Raw genomic sequence first — 19,215 nt, forward strand, 5'->3', positions numbered from 1 at the left:
TCCAAGCTCTGTTTGACTCAATTCCCAGGCGTATCAAGCTGGTTGTTCTGGGTACTGATTTCTCAGGATCTATGCACCCAAAGAGGGTGAAATTGTAATAACATGTCAGTTCTATTATAATATATTGGTCCGAGGAAAACACGTTTACCATCTGCATTTCTTCTTGGTGGAGGAATTTTAATGGCCAGTAGTGTACATGGCAAGACAAAAAAATAAAGGACGCACCACGAAGGAATTATCCGAATGGGTCGGAAATCTCTAGTTGTGATTCAAATGTACCGGCAAACAAATGGTGGGATGGTTTGTTCAGGAGAAAGGCCTCCATAAGTCGAGCAAGTAAATAACGCATTGGTCCATATGTTGCCCTTATGCAAGTAGTTATTCCGCTTGACTTTGATTGACTGAGGTGTTGTACGTCCTTCTGAAGGATATCGTACCAAGTTCTGTCCAATGGGATCTTCAAAATCCAGAGGAGGTTACAGGTCTTGCCCGTAATACTCCAAACGTTCTCAATTGGGGGAGATCTGGGTCTCTCGCTGGCCAAGGTGGGTTTGGAAAGCACGACCAGCAGAAACTGTCACCGTGTGTGAGCGGGCATTATCTTCCTGAAGTGTAAGCGCTGGATGACTTGCCATGGTGGGCAACAAAACGGGCCGTAGAATATCCGACGTACCGCTGCGCTTTAAATGAGGCGCAGATAACAAGAAAAGGGGTCATGCTGCGCATCACTCCTGGTTTTTGAGCCGTATAGCAGGCGACAGTGAGGTTGGCACTCCGCCAGTGTCTGGGGCGTCTGCAGACACGTCTTCGCTGGTCATCGGGGCTCAAACCGAAGCAGGGTACGTCACTCAAGACAATTCAACCCAATTCAATGAGATTCCGCAGTAAAAGTGACCGGCACCTGTGCAAACGGGCGTGTTGGTGTACGGAGGTCAAAAGTAGTCGTCACTAGGGGTCCCGCGATCACAACCTCCTTTCCGTACTTCCATACTCCGCAATCCACCATACGGTGCGTGGCTGAGGGTACCTCGTAACAGAACTAGCATCTTCTCTCCCTGTTCCACTCCCAAACACAACGAGGGAAAAATGACTGCCTATATGCCTCTGAACGAGCCGTAATCTCTCGTATCTTATCTCTGTGGTCTTTCAGCGAAATGTAAGTTGGCGGCAGTAAAATTGTACTGCAGTCAACCTCAAATGCTGGTTCTCTAAATTTCCTCAGTAGCGATTCACGAAAAGAACGCCTCCTTTCCTCTAGGGACTCCCACCCGAGTTCGTGAAGCATTTCTGTAACACTCGCGTGATGATCAAACCTACCTGTAACAAATCTAGCAGCCCGCCTCTGAATTGTTTCTATCTCCTCCCTCAATCCCAGCTGATAGGGATCCCAAACGCTCGAGCAGTACTGAAGAAAGGTCGTATTAGTGTTTTATAAGCGGTCTGCTTTACAGATGAACTATATCTTCCCAAAATTCTACCAATGAACCGAAGACGACTATTCGTCTTCCCCACAACTGTCATTACATGCTTGTCCCACTTTATATCGCTCTGTAATGCTACGCCCAGATATTTAATCGACGTGACACTATTAAGCGCTACGCTGTTAATGGAGTATTCAAACATTACAGGATTCTTTTGCCTATTCATCTGCATTAAATTACAATTATCTATATTTAGAGTTAGCTGCCACTCTTTACACCAATCAGAAATGTCCAAGTCATCGTGTATCCTCCTACAGTCACTCAACGACGACACCTTCCCGTACACCACAGCATCATCAGCAAACAGCCGCACATCGCTATCCACCCTATCAAAAAGATCATTTATGCAGATAGAAAACAACAGCGGACCTACCACACTCCCCTGACCTCCGATGACTACTCACTATCGAGGACAACGTACTGGGTTCTATTGCTTAAGAAGTCTTCGAGCCACTCACATACTTGGGAACCAATCCCATATGCTTGTACCTTAGTTAACAGTCTTCAGTGGGGCACCGAATCAAACGCTTTCCGGAAGTCAACGAATATGGCATCTGTCTGATACCCTTCATCCATGTTTCACAAGATATCATGTGAAAAAAGGGCGAGTTCCGTTTCGCAGCAGCGATGCTTTCTAAAGTCGTGCTGATGCATGTACAGCAACTTCTCTGTCTCAAGGAAATTAATTTTATTAGAACGGGGAATATGTTCGATAGTCTTGCAACAAACCGATGTTAAGGATATTCGTCTGAAATTTTGTGGATCCGTCCTTCTACCCTTCTTATATAAAGACGTCACTTGCGTTTTTTTTTTTTCCAGTCGCTCGAGACTTTACGTTGGGAAAGAGATTCGCGATAAATGCAAGCTAAGTAACAAGCCAATGCAGTAGGGTACTCTCTGTAAAACCGAATTGGAATCCCATCAGGTGCTTCACAACCCCAGGGATGTCTATCCCTATGTCCTCCATACGGGAATCTGTACGAGACTCAAACGGCGATATGTTTGTACGATCCTCCTGTGTGAAAGATTTCCCAAATGCTAAATTTAAAATTTCAGCTTGCATTTTGCTGTCTTCCGTTGCCAGGCTAGAATTATCAGTGAGTGACTGGATGGAAGCCTTCGACCCGCTTACCTATTTAACGTAAGACCAGAATTTCCTTGGGTTTTCAGCAAGATTTTTTGCCAAGGTATGACGGTGGTAGTGGTTGAAAGCTTCGGGCATCGCTCTTCTTACAGCAACACGAATCTCCACTAACTTATGCCTGTCCTCATTCTCTCGATCTTTCTTGTACCACGAGTGCAACTGCCTTTGCTTCCTGAGCATTCTCTGAATTGCGCTGTTAAACCAAGGCCCATGTGGTCACTGTAGTACCAGTTGCACGCCTCATCGATGATAATGATGAATCCGGGGCTCTGAGTGCTCCTGTGACGTTTTCTCCATCGTCACTTTCTGTCACCTCTCTAGGTCGACGGGTCCGTGCGGCTCCCCACGTCGGAGGTTCGAGTTCTCCCTCGGGCATGTGTGTGTGTGTGTGTGTGTGTGTGTGTGTGTGTGTGTGTGTGTGGTCCATAGCGTAAGTTAGTTTAAGTTAGGTTAAGTAGTGTGTAGGCTTATGTATCGATGACTTCAGCAGTTTTGTCCCATAAGACCTTGCCACCAATGTAGGTGGACCGTTTTTGACGCTGTGTCCTACCACTGGTTATCCATTCCTGCCAATATTGTCTAATAGTGGCGTTGCTTCTATCCTACTGAAACGTCCAGCAATTTGTCGATTACTCCAATCGGCTTCTCTAAGTCTAACTACACGACCTACGTCAGGAGCCTACATCTGCATATATTGTTTATGCATCTATCTGCGAGCCATAGTTACTGTTTAACCAAGTACAGGGAACGAAAAAATCTGCAAGGATTTGATGCCCTGGTATCCACATATCCACTGTTAAATATGCTTGCCAATTGTGCGGTGGAATTTCGCTGCAGTGCCACGAATATAATACTTACATCCATAGGCTGCTAAAGGTAACAATTTTCCATCTTCCGTCGATTTAGGATCAATTTCCATAACGTCTTCATAGTGCGGCCTTTTTTTTTTAAATGAGTCAGATGTCGCCATTCTACCAGTTGAAAGTTTCATCCAGTGACGGTATGGTAACAGATAAATGCAAGTCGGTGCAACTAATGAAAATAGGGAAGTGATCAAAAGTACATTTCACCATAAATCAGTCAGCATCCTTAGGTCAGCGGCCAGCGTGTCTGTGTTTTACGCAGAAGACTCGTGTTCGATTCCGCGTATGGCCTGCACTCAGCTTTGATGTGTCAGCTAAGCAGCTTGAGTGAATAGTAGCGGCTTCAAGACCTAAAAGTCGGCAACGGCCAGAAGATCGGAGCACATGTGCCCACGTCCCTCCATAGCTCATCCGAGTGACGGCATTGGGGGGGAGAGAGCCACGGTGGGCTGCCAGTCTCGATAGCCCGATCACAGCCAGAACGTGGAGCTCTGCACAAATAAAAATCCAAAGGTAGTTAAACCATTATAGCACGTGCAACATTAACGCTTAAGAAAAACGAGGCACACAGAATTCCAATGGCAGAGAAAAAAAATTGCAGAAGTTATAAAAATAGCAATATATTGATAAAGATTCGATGCGAGGGAGTGTGAAGAATTTAAATGTTATTCCGTCCGTATGGATTAGTAAGAAACAGATTCAATGAAGCGTATCGAAACCAAATCTGCTTGTGATCACAGAAAGACAAGATATCCACATACAAGAGTCGTATCCAAGTCTTCAAAGGTTTCGTGAAACCAACTACCTTAATCTTCACAATGCTAATCAAGAATGTAGCTGTGCATAAACTACATACTCGCTGTCAATTATTCAGAAAATCGTATTGCAAATGTGATGTTTCTGCACACAGGGGTACAGCATATTACCACCACGTCGTGCCGCAAACAGCTAGCCGCACACTTGGACTACAAACAAAACCTTTTTCCAAGCTAGCCAAAACATGAGTGTCTCCTCAAACACGTGACTCAGTATTCGCTACTAGGCGGCAGGGACCTAATGGGACAGAACACCCGAAACTCTTCCTGTAAACCTTACGGTTTGTCACAAAAATCAACTACGTTGTTCACAATCAAACACTAGGTACAAAACTATGTCTTTGTAGTAAACCTGCATTAACTAATACGTGAAATAGTTAGGGTTGAAGATTAAGTAATCAAAGTTGTAGAACTAACAGCCAACTTTCATTTTACCAGAAACTACTGCAAAGAGAAAGAATAAAGCATGGCTGGGTATATCTGACAACCATCAGTCATTTGATGCTTTAAGCTGTTAAGGACTACAATAGGCAAATGAATAGAGTTAAAAATGGAATCAACGTCATAGACTACGGGGAAAGAGAGATATAACAGAAACAATTGTGACCTTGAATTTGTGTCATAATGATGAAGAAAGAAAACAAAATCAAGAAACTTACACAGCGTTCATGAACTCGCACATTCCTACGTCAAATCGGTAACTTCCTTACGATTGGATAACCAGATTAACTTTAACCCTAGCACGTACTTTTTATGTCTACTGATAACAGGGAATCTGTTAGACATCCCCTAATAAGTATAATAATTCACCAATAACTAGAAATAACTACAAAAAATAATACTAAGCGAGAATCCACGATTGATCGACATTCTCCATTTCTTTTAATGCGAGTGGTACCACTGTGTTTTAGGAAGAGAGACATAACAGTCTTCTAAGCGACCAGCTATTAAAACCACGATTTAAACGATTGTGTTACAATCACCCTGCATAAAAAGCAGTTCTACAGTATAGCTTTATAGATGCTTTATAAATCGCAGTTTGGTATTGCTTCCTAATGAAGTGGTCTTCCACACAAATACTTAGATGTTGAATATAGACGGTGATCGCTAGGGTGTGTATTAACAGACTAAAAGTGTGGGTGCACGTCACCGGTGATGTAAGCTCGTAATAAAATCACCTTCATAACCGAATTCAGAATGTGCTTCGGCTACGGGAAGTGATTTTAATCCGGCATTTGCAAATTCCCCTTGCTGCTGCTAGGTATTTCCTACAGTAAAAAACATTATTTGTAATGCATTCCATCTCGATACCATGTAGACATTGTAGCTGAGATTCTGAAATATATCGACGGGGTCATGTGCGAAGGAGGATGATGATTAACTGAGAATGATCACATACAGTAGATGGTGTGTTATGTGACGAATGACTTAAAAGACGCAACGCTAGATTGAAGTCATAAGAAATGTACAAAACACTACGACCAGTATATTGGCTTTTCAGATCTATAGTGTTACGCTCAAACACACACGTGCGTTGGATTCTATGAAGATGTCTTTTAATGATTACAGACAGCGCTAAATGATATTCGTGGCAATCTCATATTCATATACGAGACACCTATTTCGAACCTATTTGCTAAGGACCTCACACAGCAAAACCTCAGCAAGGTTGTTGTCTGTCCCTCTGCCTCTTGTAGCTGTTTCTCAGTCTTTGTTGCCACAGCCCACACTTTTTGATCAGGAGAGTGTTAGTGATCAGAAGGAATAAACTAGCGATACATGACTCCTAACCTTGGGCACTGTGTGTGGACATTGGGACACTAGTTCGTGGGATGTACGAGTGTTTCAGTGATCCCTGACATCAAACTATGACAGCTACTTCTACAGAATGAAATGTGGTTTAACGTGTGGTGTACACTGCTTCCAAATACAGTCCAGTGGACTCTGCCTTTCAGTGATATTAGTTGTTGTTGCTACCAAGTCATGAGGTAGACACTCTTTCTTCTCCTCGTCCTCCTCCTCCTCCTCCTCCTCCTCCTCCTCCTTAACCTCCTTCTCATTATTGCTCCTGGTGTAGTGGCAAGAACCAACTTAGGTATTATACAGTGCTTTAAAAACCCAGTCACAACATCAAATTCCTCATTGATCAACTAATTGTTTCGAATTGCAGGATTTGGACCATACGGCAGTCAAACCCCTGCCCCCTACAAACTGCCTAAATTTCAAATTTTTAGCAAACTCCAGCACAGTGAACCTTCTACCAAATGACCTAACGGTGTCACAGTCCAGTAATTGGAGACAAACGAAACAAAGTCGTGGAAGAGGACGAGCAGGGTTGGGAAGCTGGACAGTTTTGGAGATCGAATCTTGCTTAATATATCAGTCCTTGTATCCACCAATAAGATGCAAGGAAAAACTGCCTGCGCACAAAGGATATCGACTTAATTAATTAGACAATCAATCTGATAAAGTGGGGTAATATTTCACAGACCTTCACAGATGAGGATGTACCAGGTAGCCACTACTTTTTTCAGGATAAGGGCTGGGTTAGTGTGGCACATGACAGATACTCGCTGAGCTGAAAGTAGTCATTTAGAGAGAGAGAGAGAGAGAGAGAGAGAGAGAGAGAGAGAGGGGGGAGGAAGAAGGAAAGAGGGAGCACGTGTTTCAACAGGAATTTCTCATGTACCAATATCAAAGAGTAGCCGCCACTTGTATCAAAGAGTTGCTGCCACTGATACTTTGTCAGTCCAACTGAAAGTATTGGGAGGAGGGAATTGGAAGGAGAGTGATGGGTGTGGGGCTGCTCCTAGTGTCATCTGCCAGTGGTATTGTGAACCAACTCAGTCAGGAAGTAGCCATTTGTATATACAGTGATGCAGCTGGAGGTGTGGCAGCCGACACCAGTTGTCGGCCCATGAGAACGTAGCACGACCTCTGCGACAACAGCACATGTTGAAGCACAGTGAAGAAGCCGGTGCAGGGTGACACTGTCCCAACGGGCATTTCCGCCCTGCTGTATGTCTGAAGACACGATCGAAAGATTTTAACTTTTTAATTACGTGTGATGAGACGTGTTCATGTCGATTTCGTAACGGCAGTCCATGTGTGACCAGGAAAAAAGTTAACTATCAGTTACTTCTCTTAAATTTGTTTTACCAATATTGTATCATCCAAAATTGCAGACTAAGTTGAGTTTTTCTCAACGAATAAATGAGAGATGCATCCTCTGTGAACTGAATTTCTGTAATAAACAGTATATCCTTTGCTATGTAATTGACAATGGTTTGAAATTCCTGTCATAAGATCCTTCCTGTCCAGCACAGACTGAGTCTTTATCCAACTAATTTCCAGATGGTGGAGGGGACTGGGGCTGAGGGGGTAGGGGGAGAGGACTGGAGATTCACCAGATGGGGAGGGGTTAATTAATTTATCGATGTAATTAAGTTGTCAATTAATTTGATATAAAAAATGCTCTAGTATCAGTGAGGGTGCGTCCCAGACGGATGGGGCAAGAGGAGGGGTAGTGGTAGGAGTGAGGTGTTTCTGAGAAGGACAGATTATCCCCAGCGTGTCATAAATCAATTAAAAGAACATTAGGTAAATGGGAGGGGTCATAAAGTAAACAAATTTACTGTTGCATGTATGTTTGCGCCTGTATACATGCAAACAATTCTAACAATATATGCCAGCACCTGTGTAAGCCTATTACTCATAGATATATCAAAAATATAAACAAGCTTTATCAAACTATAATATGAAACATAAAATTGAGTAATAAAAAAGAAAATCATCTGTTTACTGCGTGAGAGTAGGCCTGGTAACCTCTATAGGGTCTTGTCTGTAACAACAATGAGGCAATGATGCTCAGCAGGGATACCATCAGTAACCACAGTAATGTTCTGAAGACTGAATTATTACGGCTACATACGAAAGATAGATCAGCGTTAGCTTACAACCCTTGACTGACCAGCAATCAAAGCATCATCATCATCATCAAGATCGATATGTTACTGTTACCGACCAGAGAATGAAACAGTCCTTATAGCTTCAAATTATTTCTGTCACAATTACATTAAAAATAACATTGTCTTTAACCACTAAAGGGAATTACAAATAGGCAGTATTAAGATATAGAACATTAGTGGCCTTCTTTTGGAACAAGTGCATAGTATGTGTCAGGTCTAAATGGTAAGAAAAAAATATTACCATAAATCACAGTGTGGCGGGGCGGGTTAAAATATATGTCTCGAACATTCGTCGTACTCTTTATGTTATATGTCCACCTACCTCATTACAGCTTCCGCTAGACGTCCCTTCGTCTGGAACCGTAGGTACTTAGTAAAAGCCAAAAAAGCATCGTTGAAGGAAACGTCGCCCAATACCTACCCTGCAGAGTCCGCTTAACTCTAGTGGTGGGAACAGTTTCTGAAAGTGCATATTTATCAAGACTTCTGGTGGTAATATGGTATATTTTTGACTGAAGTAAACGTCCTAAAATTTCACCATCAAGTCCACATTTAGTGAGGTGCTATTCTATCATTCTTTGAGGTACTATTCCATCATTCTTAGTTCAGAGTCAAACAACAAATTTCACAGGCAAAGCCGCCAGAAATCTGCACAAGTCCAACCCGTTCATGTTTTCGATCTCAACGTCTCTGATTCACCACTATTAGCGAGTTCTACATTCGGTCTCAGTCAGTGGTCTCACATGAAAGACGTGCTCGCCCAACACTCCATAAATGAATGCAGAACATACCATGCCGAATTTTCACTATTGCCGACAGTTCACAAGCTAGTAACCTTCCAACAAAACAATCCAGAAACTTCAAACTTACATCAAAATGTTCGTAACTGCGACAGCTTTAGTCAAGACTCGTACTAAACGTGAGAACTCAATATTTGTTCATTTTTTATACATAATGAGCACCGTGTAATTTACCTTCCGCGTCCAATGACTGGCTATCGACTCCCTCGATGCAACCCCACTCTCTGCATATCTACTTTTCTGCGCGCTGGAACAGTTTATCCTCGCTTGGCTGATCGGTGTGACTGACCATCAGAATGATCCTTCGAGATCATTCTCGTGCTAAAACTTTCCTAACCCAGTCACTCTTTAGAAAGTACTTTGCATCATTCTAAAATGCGAATATTAATACAATGTTTAACAAAAAGACCGAAAAGACAAATATTCTTGAAATTAATTTAGAAGTTGATTATGCTTCAAAATGAAATTCTGGCTGCCTTCTTTCGAAAGCAATCACACTTTGACATACGTCATCAGCAATGTGGGTACAATACAGCTTTCCCCACGATCCGGTTGCATAATGTGGTATCAAATATTACGTATGCCCCACATACACTCTCTCGTTCATTCCAATTTATTCCCACAACAACATAATAATCAAATATTAATTTTTCATTATTTTCGTAGTACGAAATGTGGAATAATTGAAGTTTTTGAAAATAAAAATCCCAATTAAATGATTCTACACATTGAGAACTTTGTTAAGATTTCAATTGATAACAAAAGATAAACGGTTATTGTTCCTAACTGAATTTTATATCCTAAGTGTCAGCTTTATGGTTTTTAGATAATTTTTTCAATATCTCAAACTGTAATAGTTAGAAATCTGCTATGTTTATAAGATCTACTACTGAATAACAAAAAGTAGTATACAAAGGTAGAAAATAGTTGGTTAATATTTACTATGATTTATTTAGATTCGTATGGGATATGAATATACGGTCGTACTAGGTGACACGGTAGCCCGTTCGTGGCTGAATATATGAGAGACAGTTCATAAATATTACACACAATCTTTTTTACTTACACGTTTATTTTTTCAATGTCTCTTTACAATCCTTTAGTATAGTCTCCATTTCTCTCTATGCCTGAATCCCAACATTTCGTAAGCTCTGCTGTTCCAGCCAGTGCACCAAACCCGTACATTTGTCGAATGGCTCTGGTAACTGTGGTAGGAAGCTCCTGCAGAGAAACATAACCACGTCCATGCATAGGTTTTTTCACCGTTGCGAACAAGGCGAAGTCTGGTGGACTGATGTCCGGGCTGTAGGGAGGATGCGGCCACACTTCTCATCCGTATTCTCACAGGTTTTGGGTTACAATATTGCCGATATTTAGGCGAGAATTATCGTAGAGGGTGAGTGGACCAGACTCGAGGAACTTAGGTCGGGATTTGTTCATTTTTCTAGGCTGGTTTTGCAAGAAGCTACAATAATGCACTTCTGTGGCATTTGTTTCACACAGAACTCTGTCATAATGATTTCTTGGGGATCATAAGCAAAAATCTTCATTTGCTCCAGCTTTTATTGTTCGTTTCGAAGTATTTTGGACTTTGGTAATGAAAAGCCCCCTACTCATTGGACTGCGATTTCAACTCTAGTTCAAAGCCTCTAACCCACGTTTCATCAATAGCGACCATTTGACTGAAGAATATTTAACCGTCAATGTGGAACTGTTTTTTGAGCAACGTCGCAATTTCCAGGCGTTTCCGATTGTTTTTAGCCGTCAAATATTGTGGGACTCACCAGGTAGACGTTTTTCACTTCTTCAAATCATTTATCTGAATATGGAATACTGATACTTAGGAAATTCAGAGTGTTCCTCACCAATCGCACTGCGATCTTCTTCGAGAGCATCTGCCAAGCTTTTCACACTTCTACAGCTGCATCTACATCTACATCTTCGTTCATCTGCTGTCGTTTTTGGATTTTCGCCTATGCTCATACGACCACCACAAAAACGATTAACCTATTGTGAAACTTTAGTACGGTCCACTGTAAGCGTACCACAAACTTCATTTAACACACTGTAATATTTCTGGCCGGTTTTAGCCGCATCGGGTTTCGATCTTGTCTTCTCTGGTCATCAACAGTCACAGTACCTGAGACTGCTGGAGGGTCCATTTCTGCTTCTCGTCATTTTTATGTTAAGAGCAGACAGCAAGAAAAAAAAAGAAAAAGAAAAACGCATGCTTCTTCCTGAAGCTCCCAACTACATCTGACGTAATTATCATTGTTCTTAAATAAAACAATCGGCAGCAATACCTACCTATGCATTATTTACGAATTCTCCCTCGTAACAAGATGCTGTCATTAAAGGACAATGTTTGCAAAGGTCCTCTTATACCGCCACACAACAGGTTGTACGAAACGTCGATTCTACAGATTAATGCAAGAACCAGTTCATTGTTTGAAAACCAGGGCCCAACTAACACAACGGTAATGGAATTCCTGTCTCATTATCACAAAGCGGGTGTAGCGTACAAAGATGTGTACAAGTCCTGTGAAGGCGTTGGTGGTCCTTATTGTGTACTCCGAAGCGAGTGACAAAGCCTATTCAAGCTGGATTCACTCTCCAGTTTTACGACAGCCGAACTGATTGACATTTTTCGCAACTGAGCGCAGTGGATATGAAACTCATCATCTCTGATCGTATGTCCGTCCTACAACTGAATTGCTGAAATACTAGCAGAGGAGGCTGGACGTCTGCAAATTTATCCTAAGGCGTCCGACCCACGACCAGCATTTTTCGCGAACAATATGCTCACCGACGAAGCCTATTTCACGAAGGAGGGTGTAGTGAATTCGCATAATTGGCACGAGTGTTCGGAAGAAAACCCCCACAGCACAGTGATACGAAAGTACCAAAAATGATGCGGTGTCAATATCTGGTGTGATATAATTGATCACCATCTCACAGGACCGCATGTGCTACCACAAAGGGGTACAGGAGAACGGTATCTGTATATCCTGGATGCTACATAACCGGAATTGTTGGGAGACGTTAGTTTGGTCTCCCGTATGGACCTGTGGTACATGCATTATGGGCCCCCACTCACTTTAGCGGCACAGTGCAACGCCACCTGGACAGTGCCTTCCCTTCGAAATGGATCGGTCGTGGAGGCCCTGTAGCATGGCCAGCAAGAACGCCATACCTGAATCCACTGGATTTCTTTTTTGTGGGGCCATCTGAAATCTGTGATTTATGAAGGAGAGGTTGTTGATGCCAACACCCTTCAACGCAGAATACAACATGCCTGTTATATTACGTAAAGAGATCGAGACATGTTGGATCGTGTTCAGCAATCCTTCCTGGGAAGAGCTGAAGTTTGCCACAAACATCGTGGCCGTCGTTTCGAACAGTACTTATCAACCGCCACTGTAGCTTCTGGTCATGTGTTTCTCTATTAGTTTCGATTTGTACAGCTGTATTGTATTCTTTTGTATTAACTGCCACATACCTGGGCAGTTGTATTTTGTATTCAGCATCTACTGTATGTACTCGTTTCTTAACACTATGTCTGGGACACAAAAACGAAATTATAAAACATGCATGTAGAGTAGTGCAGCCCCTCCTCGCGTTCCTTTCCCTATGCCAACTAGCTACGATACATAATACCGGCCAGCGTAATTGGTACGAGATAGGTGTAGGCGCTGCCATTGCTCGCAGTGTCACGCAGACTGTGACTTGACTCCGCATGCCTCGCCTACTAGTGAGCGGCTAGACTACCTGCAACACTCATATGTTGTGCTCTGTTGCCGATCCGCCCCTCGGCCAATGTCTGCTCACACTTGACACCCAAACGTCCACGTCATATTTCCAGATTTTTACCATTCAATTGCATTGACACAGGAACATGCAGAAAACGAATATATGTTTGTATCTCAGTGTGTGAGAATTTGCACGACACATTTTTCCTCATTTATGACTCACCCTGTATATTCCTACCTGTTATTCAGCCGAATGTGGACGCTAAGCATCTCAGTGTATGTCTGAAAGTTTCTCTGATCTGTAAGTATGAATCCTGGTGTATCTATTCGTACAACTGTAACACCAAAATCTGGTTATTATACAGAGTGAAGAGAAATTCACGCACTCGGGCTTCGCAGCACGATTCCTTACATGCCAGCGATGAAAAACTGTCTGTCACAAAATTTCGTCCAACGTGTGCATCCGGCAGAAAAGGACGTTAAAGAGTTGCAATCTGGCAACACTGTAACCTCATGTATGGTAACTACCTCTGTCAGCCCCTATTAAACGTGCTGCAGAGTCGCTGCAGTGGATAGTGTTTTGGGATAGCATGTAGGAGGGTGAGGGTTCGATCCTGTGTTGAGAAAGGTTTTCTTATTTTCTAATTTCATTCTGACATTTCATTCTGTAATATACACCGTTTCTTAGGTCACATAGCACAACATCTCTTTGTCACTTATACTACATGTAACATGAGCACTCAGATGTCACACATTAAAGATCAGTGACGATAATTATGTCCATAGTAATGACCGCATGACCTTCACAACAGAATACATTTTCCTCAGAACAACAGATGCTCAAAGCCAGCTCCCTGCATGGGTAAAACCTGTGCAACCCGCCGAAACAAAGCTGCATTCACAGTAACAAGAGCAGCATGAACAAGCGTAACCAGTTCCTCCACATTTGTTGGTGGAGTAGAGCATACATGCTCCGTAAAGTGTACCAACAGGAATAAATGCAGAGGATTTAGGTCAAGCGAAAGCGGTTTAACAAACAACTGGATTTCCACTTCCGAGCCATTTTCCTGGAAGTTTTCTGTACAAACACAGTCAGACATTTACTCCAGAGTGTTGAGGTACACCACCATGTTGGAACCATATCCTCTGCCAAACATGTAATGGAACATCTTCCGATGCATCAGGCATATAGTGTGAGATGAATGCATGATACCTTCATGCAGTCAACCGGTCGGGTAACGTGCAGGGGCCCAAACACCTGTCGTCCAATACTCTGGCTCCGACATTGATACCAAAGCAATTTTGATATCCATGGTCGCGGGTGAGATGTGTGTTAACCTCACACAAATTGTGGGCATTCTGCATATTGAACACTTCCTCGCGAGTGAATGCTTAATTTGACCATATTATGGTATTCACGAATTCATCGTTGGCTTCCTGTTGTTGCTGGAAACATTCGCAGAGCTGCATCCACTGATGGCCATCTGCAGGATGCAGGGGTTCTATGGAAGCATAATGATAGGGGTGCAGCCCTTGCTAGCGCAGCACATTATCGATTGTGTGTTGTGAGACACGCAGCTGCCTTCTTACGCTACGTGTACTCCACTGAGGTTCTTGGTGTATGGCCTCCCAGAATAGCTTCCTCAGTAGCTGGAGTATGGAGAGTCCGTAAACGAACTCCGTCATGCGGTGGTGGAAGGAGAGAACCTGGCTCCCGACATTTTTATCTGGTTGGCGTCAGCGAGGATATCTATCAGAATATTCACGAGCTACAACACCAGCCTGCTTATCAGATGCACCAAGGACCAGAAACGTACCCACATATACATCATTTGTGTGTGCCATACGTCTGCCACACTGGTTTAGAGATTCGATACGTTTATGCATGTACATTGGAGTCTGTCATGGACACGTTACTCTGCTCGCAACTAGTCCGTGTCTGGTAGACAGCGCATACAGTATAAGCACGCTGTCAGTCCTACGCTCAGTTCCACCTAATGTACATTAACGCTCTGACAGATATTGTTCTGCATGATTTACCCTGATATCGCTAATTGTGAAATGTTTGGTTTCAAATTGCACTGTTTCCCTATGTTTCCACAGTCTCATTGATAGAATAATTTTAATAATAATAATGCATTGATATACATACTAAACAGCATGTGGTTACCAGACTCAATGTTGAAAGGCATAGTTAGTGCGACCGTGGTGATACCACATACAAATAGTAACCAAATTAGGACATTATTCTCAAAGCAGGTTGCTAGCCCTACTGGTTATGTAAGGCCCTAATTGACCTTAACGATGAAGGAATAATAGTTGCTGTTAATATATGGGACCATTGAAGGAGGATGCAAAGAAAACAGGTTTTGCATCTAGTAGATGAAGTGGTGTGAATAAATTCAAGCCAACGACATAGAAAGGGCTTCCTTCAAAGCTCACTAAACTTCAATTTCTACAGTTGTAGTACGTAAGTGCAAATGTTTTCTATAGGACGGGCTGCAATCGTTGTTGACGGTTAAGATGGCAGATACCGTACCACCTGGAATACATTTACCAAATAAAGAACATGTGCCTCAACCCAGTATCGAACCATAGACCTCCTGCATGCTAACCAAAGACTCTAGCCACTGCACAAACTGTACAGCACGAGCAAAAAATGCTGACACATGTAGTTACCATACATGTAGTTGCAGTATAGTCAGACTGCCACTCGTTAACGTGCTTTTTCTGCCGGATGTACTTTCCGCAAGAAATTTTGTGAGAGACATTTTATTACTCCTGGCGTGTGAGGAATCGCGCTGCGAAGCCCGAGTGGGCGAATATCGCTTCGGACGGTACACTGTTCTCATGTTCTTTCTAGATGGTACTTATAAACCTTCACCTATATTCAATAATCTGTCCACAGCTTTTTAAATAACTCTTGCTGGACATACAAACTAACATTTTGTTCTTAATTTATATACTTTGTCATTAATATATTCCAAATGTGCACCAACGCCATTTTACCATTTTTATTGTGTTATCTGGATTTTATAGGATTCCGTCCGCGTATCATGTGTTACATTACTGTGTTATCTATTAGTGTCAGCGTACCGTGGACGTAAAGTTTATGTTATGTCTGAATCTGTCTTTTTGTTGAGGCTATGTAACTTCCTACCGAGGTACCATTTAAAGTAATGTATACTCAGAACAGTGCCGGCCACGGTTGTCTAGCAGTTCTAGGCGCGCAGTCCGACTGCTACGGTCACAGGTTCGAATCCTACCTCGGGCATGGATGTGTGTGATGTCCTCAGGTTAGTTAGGTTTGAGTAGTTCTACGTTCTAGGGGACTGATGACCACAGTAGTTAAGTCCCATAGTGCTCAGAGCCATTTGAACCATTTTTTTTAATACTCTGAATAGTCAAAAAAATTTACAGGATCATATTTCTAGTCCTAAGATGGCTATATGGGCACGTATCGAAAGCCAATAAATTAAAAAAAAATACGAGTTTAATAAAGTTTTCTTTGATAGCAACTTAAACACAGGAAATTTGACGGAACTGTAACTGCAGGTTATCTAATACTGTGCGCGCGTTCCGTATTGTGGCCGCAGTAGTAACAATAAACGCTGCTTTCTTTGTTTTCGCGTCGTGGCTGCTGTCCATAACTGTCATGAACGGCCAGAGGCAGTAAATTTTATCAATGACGTGTTTATTTCGGGCAAACAGTAACACCAGCCGATTGCACTGAAAACTAAGCGACGCAGTTATGGTGGAGTATCCATCAAATCGATTGCGTCTCATACAGTCTTGTGTTGCTAAAACAGTGTAAGCATTGATTCCACATGTAATTTCCATTAATAATGAATGAAATGCGTTTTGCAGCTATGTCGCAACAGGGCGAGCTACTTACATGCGCGCATCTCTCTCTCTCTCTCTCTCTCTCTCTCTCTCTCTCTCTCTCTCTCTCTCTCTCTCTCCCCTCCCTCTCCCCCTCTCCATCTCTTTCTCTCTCTATGAGTGTGTGTGTGTGTGTGTGTGTGTGTGTGTGTGTGTGTGTGTGTGTGTGTGTGTGTGCGCGCGCTTCTGTATGTGTATGTCTGTCAGAGAACGAGCGAAAAAGAGACGTTTGAACACATTCTACATCTACATCTACATCCGTACTCCGCAAGCCACCTGACGGTGTGTGGCGGAGGGTACCCTGAGTACCTCTATCGGTTCTCCCTTCTATTCCAGTCTCGTATTGTACGTGGAAAGAAGGATTGTCGGTATGCTTCTTTGTGGGCTCTAATCTCTCTGATTTTATCCTCATGGTCTCTTCGCGAGATATACGTAGGAGGGAGCAATATACTGCTTGACTCTTCGGTGAAGGTATGTTCTCGAAACTTCAACAAAAGCCCGTACCGAGCTACTGAGCGTCTCTCCTGCAGAGTCTTCCACTGGAGTTTATCTATCATCTCCGTAACGCTTTCGCAATTACTAAATGATCCTGTAACGAAGCGCGCTGCTCTCCGTTGGATCTTCTCTATCTCTTCTATCAACCCTACCTGGTGCGGATCCCACACTGCTGAGCAGTATTCAAGCATTGGGCGAACAAGCGTACTGTAACCTACTTCCTTTGTTGTCGGATTGCATTTCCTTAGGATTCTTCCAATGAATCTCAGTCTGGCATCTGCTTTACCGACGATCAACTTTATATGATCATTCCATTTTAAATCACTCCTAATGCGTACTCCCAGATAATTTATGGAATTAACTGCTTCCAGTTGCTGACCTGCTATTTTGTAGCTAAATGATAAGGGACCTATCTTTCTATGTATTCGCATCACATTACACTTCGCTACATTGAGATTCAATTGCCATTCCGTGCACCATGCGTCAATTCGCTGCAGATCCTCCTGCATTTCAGTACAATTTTCCATTGTTGCAACCTCTCGATACACCACAGCATCATCTGCAAAAAGCCTCAGTGAACTTCCGATGTCATCCACCAGGTCATTTATGTATATTGTGAATAGCAACGGTCCTATGACACTCCCCTGCGGCACACCTGAAATCATTCTTACTTCGGAAGACTTCTCTCCATTGAGAATGACGTGCTGCGTTCTGTTATCTAGGAACTCCTCAATCCAATCACACAATTGATCTGATAGTCCGTATGCTCTTACTTTGTTCATTAAACGACTATGGGGAACTGTGTCAAACGCCTTGCGGAAGTCAAGAAACACGGCATCTACCTGTGAACCCGTGTCTAAGGCCCTCTGAGTCTCGTGGACGAATTGCTCAGTATCAGAGTATAGGGATGAGTGCTTCGAGCATTAGTTTTTTTTTTTTTTTTTTTTTTTGCAGTGGCAACTACAATTTATAGCGTTGAAAGTCTATTAGCTGACATTATTCCATTAAGTTAACGTATACACTATATGGTCAAAGGTTCTCAGACGTCCCTATGTCACGTGGAACTGAGCACCAGATGTCGCTAGAGGTGTGTTTTGTGTCGACTACGTGTTACCTTCTTCATTATTCTGCTTGAGTCTGATGGACGGCAGCAACAGCACTCCAATGCAGGAAACCAGAGGCAAAATGAGTGAGACAGACGCAAATGGAAGAGTTTAGGTCACACCAGGTACACTTTAACGTAAAAAACTTCCGATCTGAAACGCGCAGGGCAGGCTCAGTGAGTCGCCTGGTAACTCCATACATCACCGGTAGCCAAGGATCCGGTTCGTCAGACGTGCCCTGGCAGGACTGGCAATAATGCTCAGCCTAGCTGGCCCACGACTACATTTAAATTCTTCCTGCATGATATTATAACGTCGTTTCATAGCGAATGTGCAGTATCCTTTCGTCTAAACAGCCGCTGAAACTGTGAACGTCGTTCATACCACGAAGACACAGAGGAGAGTAAATAGCGCTGAGAACGTTGTGTCGACCGATGATGACACACCGCAGTATGCAGTGCTTCCGAGACGAACCGAGCTAGGCCGAAACAGGGTGCGCCTTAAGCCGTCGGCACACGGACCTTGCATCCGAACGTAGAGCGTTGAGCGTGCCGAGTTTCTGACGTCATAGCGTGGAATAGCTTGTTTGGGTGTCTTTCCGAACGTGCAGAGCAATATCTGGCATGTCAGATATTCTGAGCGTGTGTCTGAGCGTTGACCAATGAGACGGCACAACACCAGCTACGTCACACGCACGCCGTCTCCCTTCAGCACAGAGTTGTGAGACTCCATACTGGCATTCATTTCAAGCCTCTATGTATATATGGCGTTTCTGAGCACCATAAAACTGAGAATCACTGGCAAATTCGTTGTTATATGTGCCATTCGTTCCAATAACATAATGAGAAACATAAAATTCGTGGCAAAAGAATTATTGTAAGTTGCGTATTATGAGAGTAGGCTATTTGAAGCCAG

Source organism: Schistocerca gregaria, chromosome 1 (genome assembly GCF_023897955.1).
Source record: "Schistocerca gregaria isolate iqSchGreg1 chromosome 1, iqSchGreg1.2, whole genome shotgun sequence".
NCBI lineage: Eukaryota > Metazoa > Arthropoda > Insecta > Orthoptera > Acrididae > Schistocerca > Schistocerca gregaria.